Below are 8,168 nucleotides of genomic sequence, written 5' to 3'. Positions count from 1 at the left end.
AAACAAACACTTAGAAGCCACCAGCAGACCAGAACACGGGAGGATTTCTGGAAGATAGAAAGCAGATGAGTTCAGGTTGGTAGTGGGACCCAACAGAGCTGAGGAGCCCAGAATGCCATGCAGGTGGGCGACCACCCTAAAATCCAGGATTCTAGAAGGAGAGGAGTGGGGGCAGTGGGGAAGGCATGGGCCATGGGACACAGATGGGGGGTTTACTTAAAGGGCTACCCCAATACAGAACCGCACACCTGAAATCTATGCAACTTTACTAACAATTGTCACCCCAATACACTTTAATTAAAAAAATTAACAAAAAAAATAAAATAATGGGCCGCCCGAGCAGCTGAGATGGTGCCCAGTGCCCCTAGGATGAAGTCAGAGTATTGCTTGAAAACTGAAGACAGAGCTGCCAAGGGCACCCCCAGAGAGAGAAGCAGGGCCCTGCGCCGTATCCACAGCCAAAATGAGACAGAGTGTCCCCAGATCCGAGGCCCGTGAAGGCTCTTTGCACTTGCACATCTAGCCTCTCTCCATGACGCCGAGCGCCCAGCTGTGCCAGGGTGGACAGTCCCTACCAGAAGGGAAGTTTCCTTGTGTTCAAGAAGTACTCCACACAGCAAATGTGACAATGGTTCCCAAACAGGCTGCCTTCAGAACCCCTTTACTTCTTAAAAATGCTGGAGGCCCCAGAGAGCGTTTTTTTCATAAGGGGCAATCCTATCGATATTTACTGTACTAGAGGTTAAAAGGGAGAAAGTTTTTGAATATTTATGCCTTTATTTTAAAATGATAATAAAGCTAATACATGTTCACACAAATAACATTTATGAACACAGCTATCTTTTTCTAGAAATAGTTTTTTTTAGCAAGAAGGGTGACATTGGTTTATATTTTTTTAAATCTTGACTAAGTCTGGCTTTAATAGACAGCCGGATTTTCATATCTGCTTCCATTTTAATCTGTTATGATATCACACATCATGCAGACTCTGGAAAACTCCGCTAAACAATCGTAAGAGAAAAACATCTTTGTATTTCTATTAGTTTTGACTTTGTGGACCCCCTGACTCTCAGGAACCCCAGGGGTCCGCAGGCCACACTTTGACAACCTCTGTCTTGACACTCATTTACCAATGGGATCAGATAACCAAGAGCCCCCCTACATTTGAAGGAAACCAACAGCTTACAGAGAAAGAACCAGACCGAACCTTGAAGAAAACAAGGTAACACAGGCATTAGAAGAGGACATTACAGTAAGTCAAATGAGTCTTCTCTGAGAGGTTCAACGGGATATAAGAACCAGTCAGATGGCGAGGAAATCGAAATGGTATTCATGAAACACTTTTCCTTTCCTTGTTTTCTTTTTCCTATCTGATTGGCAAAATCTTGAAAGTTTGCAAATAACCCGCTGTATATATGTATCAGTAGGAGGGTCCTTAATCTATGGCAACAACTACTTCACATTAAAAAAGGGCTTTATTTTGGAGGGCACGCCAAAAACCTTGGGGATCGGAGAGGAATAGGCCAGGAAAATGAGAAGGGGTCAAGAGGGCTCCAGACCAAGGGAAACAGGCTTGCTGGGACACTATAGCCACCAGGGGACACTGATGCCACATCAGGACCAGGCCACCGCCAGACAATGCCACTAACACCAGCTCCATCACTGCACACCGTCTTCTAGATCTGGCCCTGGATACCCAGGACCCTGGGACTCTCTGCCCAAGTGTCACCACACCTACTTCCAGGGCCTGTGTGGGCTTCTTCCCTCTGTCTAGGGACACCCCCGCCCCCATTCCCCAGCCTGAGGGGGACCAAGAGGGCTTGTTTATGTGTGTGACGGGGGGAGGTCAAGTGTGGAGTTTGGATCTGCAGGCTGGGTGCAAGACCCCCACTATCTCAGAGGGTTTTGCTAACATTTCTCGAAATCTCAAATGCACAGAGTTGGTGTTCCTCATCTCACAATCCCCCATTTGTTGCAGAAAATAACACATTCTTAGTGGAGAAGCAATTCGTGGAACTGTATGCACAGGAAAGTAGGAAAGCCTCTTTATTAACTCGCAGTTAACACCTCCTGCCTCTGCTACTTAGTAGCTGTGTGACCCTGGGCAGGCTACCTAACCTCTCTGTGCCTCAGAGAGGGTCACCTGAAAAATGGGGAGGAGAGTTCATGTAACTCACAGAGGTTCATGAGGATTAAATGAGTTAATATATGCAAAGTGCACAGACCAGTGCGCTTGCATTTGGGGAACTGTCGTTACAGTTAGCTCTTCTCATAACATCCTGGCCTCATTTCTGTGCAGAGCACATTATTGCGCTTCCATGCTCGGGGGGAAGTGCCCAGAACTGTGCACACTCAACTATTAATAGTGGTCCCCTGGAAATGGGGTGAGTAAGGAGGAAGGGGGTCAATACGGACGCCCCCTGTGAAGGGTCTGTGTGTAAGTTCTTTCCATCTTCTCTACCAGGTATTAACTCAGTCTCATGGGTAAGTAAGGAGTAGGCAGGAGGGGTATAGACAGGTGAACAAGCACTGAACAGGTGGAGGGAGCGCTAGGCAGCGCACCTGAGGGCAGCGGGGGCGGGGTGGACGGCTAGCCTTCACCAGGTTGCTCCCTACCCCCCACTTCGCTCCACCAGGCTTGGGGCCAGAAGTCCCCCAAGTATAGCATTCATTCACCGACAGGTCTCATCTAAAAGCGCACAGCCTTGGGGAAGGTCCAGGGTCCATTGACCCCGCTCAGTGGGAACAGTGTCCTTGGCCGAGGCCTGTGGAGGCAAACAGGGGATGGGGGTCAGGCACGGGGGTGCGGGGCAGGGGGACCTGGCCACAGCCAGAGCCCTGGAACCCTGAGGCCTGCGAGGCAGATGCACCCTTCACCCATTTCAACATTTCCTCTGGGGCTGGCCTAGGGCCCAGGAAAAAGGCAGCCTCCGTCTTCCTCCCCGTCACCCCGTCCCTCCCCTTCCTTCCACCTCCGGCCCCTCCCGCTGCCCCTCCCTCCCTTCCTCCCCTCCCCTCCCCCCCACCTACTCCTCCTCCCCTTTCTCCCCACCTCGCTCCCTCTCCTCTCCTCCCCCTCCTGCCCCTCCATCCCCTCCTCCCCCATCCCTCCCTTGCCCCACCCAATCCTCCTCTTCTTCCTCTCCCTTGCCTCTCCTTTCTTTCTCATCTCTCCTCCCCTCTCTCCCTCCCCTTTTTCTCCCGCTTTGCTCCTCCTCTCCCTTCCATTTGCCACCCCCGGCCTCTCCCGTGGAAGCCAAGCTCCTCGCTCCCGTGTAGGGGCCGTGGGTGGGCTCCGCGGGCCCTCCTGGCACTGGCACCTGCTGGGCCTCCAAGGTTATTCTCTGCCGGGGCTGGGCAGGTGGCGGGGAAAGTGGGTCTGGGCGGGGCGTGGCGAGGAGGCGGCTGCGGTGCTTGGAGAGAGGCCCTGGGTCCCCAGGCCTCCCCGGCCGAGAGCAGGAGCAGGGGGCCTCCAGCGTGGGCCTTGCTAGGTGCCCCCTTCCTGTCCGCAGCCCGCCAGTGAGGTCCGCGGAGTTGGCCGGGACCGGAGGCCGCCCCGCTGGAGACAGTGGAGCAGTGATGCCCGCGGACGCTGGATCCGGACCTTCTCCCCTGGGCTGTCTCCACCGCGCCCACCACGCCCGCTGTTCTGTAGACCCCCACTCTGCCTGGGCGGCTCCCTCCTCGGGAGGTTATCCCTGCCACCCCTGCCTGCCCCCTAGTGTCAGCCACAGGCCTCGGCATCCTGGAGTCCCAGCCCTAGAGTCTGCCTTCTGGGAACGTCGCTCTGACACGTGGCTGGGTCCCCTGACCCCCAGAACACTGCGGGTGGTCTGCCCAGGTGTGGGAGGCCTCCCAAGGGCTGGACGGCCCTCTTGCCTCTCTATTCCTGTGTGGCTGGTCTGCACACCTTGTGCCCACCTGTGCACACCTTCCACCCTAGGAGTCCTGCCATGGCTGCCCCTGGGGGCTGTGCCCCAGATTCTGAGGCAGAACTGGGCCGGGAAGGGAGCCAGTGCAGCACTGGCATCAGCCCCCAGGTGTCCCCCCAGCAGTCTCCCATAGGGCAGACAGGCAGTGTCGGGACACACCCCGTGGACTACACAGGTGGCCCTCAGGGCTCCTTTGTCTCCTAACACACTCAGCACTTTCCTGCTTCAGATTCCCTGCTGGAGCCCGGCCTTCCTTCTGGAAAGCCCTATGCCCTGGAACCTGACCACTTTTCACCTTATCCCTGAAGCTTTGTGTCTGTCAGCAGCATGCTTCGCTATCCCCTGGTTCCAGATGCAGTCTTCAGCCTTCGATGACCCGCACAGCTGCCTATGGGCGGCTCTGTGCACTGGGCTGAGTTGAGCTCATCTGGGAAACAGGAGGCTTGAAGGGACTCAGGGACGGCCAGTCACCCGCGGGCCCCAGGTTTGAGAAGATGTCCCCGTGGGAAGCCTGCCCTAACGAGACCACAGTTAATGCACGCCCTCCTCTATTCATCAGCAGGCGCCCCACACTGGCGTCTGGGGTGCCCCTGCCTTAGTCTCATTCCAGGTGGGGGAGCCTGACAGACTGGCCAGCCTTTGGTCCAGATTTGGACACCCTGCCCCCCAGGACTTGTAGAAGAGCTGACATTAGCTCATGAGCCGTCCACGTGGCCACTCCAAAGGACAGTTGGTCATTTGGAAGCCTTCCACAATGACGGGAGAGGGGGAAACACAAGGCCCAGAAGAATGGAGAGTTGGGAGAAGAAATGGGTGAAAAGCAAGTTTTCAGCAGCACGGGAAGAACGAGCCCTGGCAAAGCCAGTCAGGGATCCAAGCTTCAGGTCAGTCAGAGCTGCAGACGGGGCCATCCTTCCCCCCTTATAGCTTTCCGTGTGAGGACGTGGGGACAGGAGGGTCCTGCCAGACTACTCCCAGCAGCCCTTCAGCCATTCGGCACCCAGGTGAACCGAGCTCTGGAGCGAAAAGAGTCCGAAACCCACTGGGCCCAGGACTCCCAAACTGCTCACCATCCCACCTGCAGACCACGCTTTTACATAGTCAATCAATGACAACTAAATAGGAAAAATCTATGTGACTTCTGAGTGTAACCCTCAGGGGTCATGGAGGCCACTCAGGGGAGTGAGAAGCAGGGGCTCCCCACCCAGGATACTCCCACATATTGCACACCTGCAGGCCTGGGTTTGAATACCGTTTGCCGCTAAAGCAAGGGCTGCCAATTCCTGCCATTTCCTAACCTTGCCGATAAAGAGGGCCTCACGAAACTGCTGCCTGGTGCAAAGGCTCAGGCCAATCATCAAACACAGATCTTAGTAAACACAGATCTCAGTAAGCACCACTCAGGAAAAGCAAGGCGGGGCCCTGCCCGTTGGTTATGAGAAAGATTTCAGTATAGTTCAGTTCTGTTTTTATTTGACTTTTTGGTCAGAGGCCCAGTTATCACCTTCTGGAATCTTCCTTCCTCCGCGTAAACTCTGGCTGAGTTCTAAGGTTCAGAAGTTTCAGAGAAACCACCACTGGATAAGAAGACCTGAAAGGTTTTTTTCCATGAAGTAACCCTCCTCTAATGTCTGTTTATGGTCAGGCGGTCCGTGGCTTCATGTAGCAACCTCTGATTAAAAGATGCCCAACCTATCCCGGGGCCATAGACAAATAATTGCAGTGCTTAATTTCCCCATAGGATGATTAAGGGAAGCTTAGCTCACGTTGTATGTGTGGGAAACAGGCAACCTTAATATATTTGGACTGGAAAACTTTTTGGTATTGCTGTCCTGACACAGCCCTGGTTCCTACACACCTTTGAAAACAGAACAAGCTTTTGGTTTTCAATGGCAGGGTGTGGAGGGAGGTATTCCCAGCCCGTCTGTATGTAATGTAACACACATACATGGCAGGACAAATGTTTCTTCCCCAAACACGAGGTCAACAACACATCCCACAAATGAAGTTCACCTGTCATCAAAGGTCTCACCATTACTAATGTCACAGACCTGCCACAGGTTTTTCTCAAGTAAGAAAAGAAAATATTCCTACCTGGACTGCTTCTCCTCTGGAACTTTCCTGACCATATTGGGGGTGAGGGAGGAAAAGACCCTGGCCCAGAAGTCAGGAATCTCTTCAGTAATGAATTTGGCTATGACTTGGCTGTGTGACATTGCAAAACTCACTGTCCTTCTCTGGGCCTCTCTGGGCTTTATATGTTACTAGACAGAAAAGTAATCTTCCTTCCTTCCTTCCTTCCTTCCTTCCTTCCTTCCTTCCTTCCTTCCTTCCTTCTTCTTTTCTTCCTCCCTCCCTCCCTCCCTCCGTCCCTCCCTCCTTCCATCTCTCCTTCCCTCCCTTCCTTCCTTTCTTCTTCCCTCCTCCCCTTCCTTTCCTTTCCTTTAATTTTTTATTATGGAAATTGTCTATTTCAAACATAACGAAATGTAGAGGATAGTACAATAAACACCAGCTTCAAGAATTGTCGTCATATATAACCCATCTTGTTTCATCTATACCTCCTCCCACCTTACCACCACCTTCTTTTGAAGCAAATCCCTAACCATCAGTAATTTAATTTGCTAATATTTCAGAACTATATTACTTATCTACTGCTGTTGTCTAGTTGCTTGAGACAGCTATACTCTGTTAGGTCACGATTCTGTGGGTTGACAATTTGGGCTGGGACCAGCGGAATAGTTCTTCTGTAGGTGTTGTCGGGTTTTCTCACGCAGATGCAATTAGCTAGTGACTCCAGTGGGCTGGAGAGTCTTTGATGGCCTCACTCACCCGTCTGACAGTTGACCAGATGCCTCTGTTCTCCACATGGCCTCTCCAGCAGGCTAGCTTGGGCTGTTCCCATGGTGGGGTATTTCGTGAGCTCCCAATGGCAAGAGAGGGCAAGCCCCAATGTACAAGTGCTTTTCAAGCCTCTGCTTGTGTCTTGTTTGCTGATGTCCCATTTGCCAAAACAAGTCATGTAGCCACGCCCAGACTCAATGGAGGGGCGGGCGTGATAGAAACGTACTAGGACCCAAACAGGGGCGTATTTCACTGGGGGCCATCCCTGCAGCCATCTACCTCAGGAGTATATTCCTAAGACACAGCCCCTCCCCTGAATATAACCACAATTCCACCACCACAGCCAGAAAATTAACTGCAAATCTTTAATATTGACAATATCCACCCAGTATTTAGAGTTCCCCAATGTCACATACACATTTTCATTTTTGTTATTTGTTTCTAGTTTGTTTGAATCAGGATCCAAATAAGCCCACATCCTGCATTTGGATAAGTCTCGAGTCTCTTTTAATCTATAGGTTCTCTGTCCTTCCTCTCGCTTTTCAACGTCACAATACTTTGTTGAAGAACTCGGGTGGTGTTTCCAGAATTTCCCGCTCTCTGGATTGCATTGGTTGCCTCCCCCACTGCTATTGCACGTGCTCCCCGACCTCTGCTCTTTCTGACAGACCTAGGTCGCTAGATCAGATTCCAGTGTCAGTTTTTGGCCCTGTTTCATAGGGGAGATCAGGCATTTCCATCCACAGACACATAATGCCTGCTTGTCTCTCTCTTAATGGCATTAAGAGTAACCATTTCCGGTCAGTGGTCTCATCTTAGCACCTGGATCCATCTACTTCCAGAAGCTCCCTTGTCTTCTGCTGACTTGCGGACGCTGCTGGGGCGTTTGAGCGCTCCCAGACAGCCCTGGGCCCCTAGCAGGGTCCGCCTTCAGAAACCCCACCCAGAGCTCGGTCGGTGGTGGCCACATGTCCCACTGACTACACTGAGGTCTTTTCAGGATAACCGGGGTTACCTTGCTGGACCAAACTATTTATGGAGGCTGAGTCACTCCCATGGGAACACTTGCTTTGGTCTGAGCAGCCACACTCTTTTATGATTTCACTGCCATTCGAATCGTCACCTCATCAGCTCCATTCAGGCTGGCCTGATTTTATTCTCTCAGGTGCCATCATCTGTGCAGTCGTGTAGAGACGTACATGTGAATAAAACCAACTCCATCTCTATGTCTTAGATTTCATTTCATTTTTCAGTTTCATGCTATGATCTTTGACCAATCTCACTGTCCCGACCGAGCAAGCGTATCAAAGCCTTCTTTCTAGTTGATGATTATCTGTGTTTCTTAACACGTAGCCATAAATATTTTTGTTAGTAACAGCCGGAATGGCATGA

At 51.9% G+C, this 8,168-nt stretch overlaps 1 long non-coding RNA gene across 1 annotated transcript; it reads right to left on the bottom strand.

The window, feature by feature from the left end:
* Nucleotides 1-757: 757 nt before the first annotated feature.
* LOC117018975 (uncharacterized) lies at nucleotides 758-6,885 on the bottom strand. The gene is made up of 2 exons (XR_004422381.1): nucleotides 6,765-6,885; nucleotides 758-2,765 (listed from the first exon to the last, which is right to left on the bottom strand). It is a non-coding gene; the product is annotated as an uncharacterized LOC117018975 (long non-coding RNA).
* Between the last annotated feature and the right edge of the window lie 1,283 nt (nucleotides 6,886-8,168).

This window comes from Rhinolophus ferrumequinum, chromosome 28 (genome assembly GCF_004115265.2).
Source record: "Rhinolophus ferrumequinum isolate MPI-CBG mRhiFer1 chromosome 28, mRhiFer1_v1.p, whole genome shotgun sequence".
Classification (NCBI taxonomy): Eukaryota; Metazoa; Chordata; class Mammalia; order Chiroptera; family Rhinolophidae; genus Rhinolophus; species Rhinolophus ferrumequinum.
Note: the sequence above shows the minus strand (reverse complement) of the source record. Positions and strands in the feature narration are given on the sequence as shown.